Here is a 340-nt window from a genome sequence, read left to right on the forward strand (position 1 = left end):
AAACATTTAGGACATTGTTTATATTTGTACTGATTTTCTCCAGTATGAATTCTGATGTCGGGTAAGGTTTGCATACTGAGTAAGCTTTCTCAGATTCTTTATATCTGCTGGGCTTGTATTCAGCAATAATTACTAGATGTTGTATGCCATATAAATTAAGATATACACTTTGACATATGGCTCATAATTTGTAAAACCTTATTTTATCATTCTCAATGATAAATCATGGTTGAATCTTTGGATGAAAACTTTATATTATTGCTCTTTCTCTTTAGAATGATTCCTAAAATGTTGAGTAGGGTAGACCTTAGATTAAAGGCTTTCTCACATTGTTTACAGT

This window comes from Myotis davidii, unplaced genomic scaffold, assembly GCF_000327345.1.
Source record: "Myotis davidii unplaced genomic scaffold, ASM32734v1 scaffold2015, whole genome shotgun sequence".
NCBI lineage: Eukaryota > Metazoa > Chordata > Mammalia > Chiroptera > Vespertilionidae > Myotis > Myotis davidii.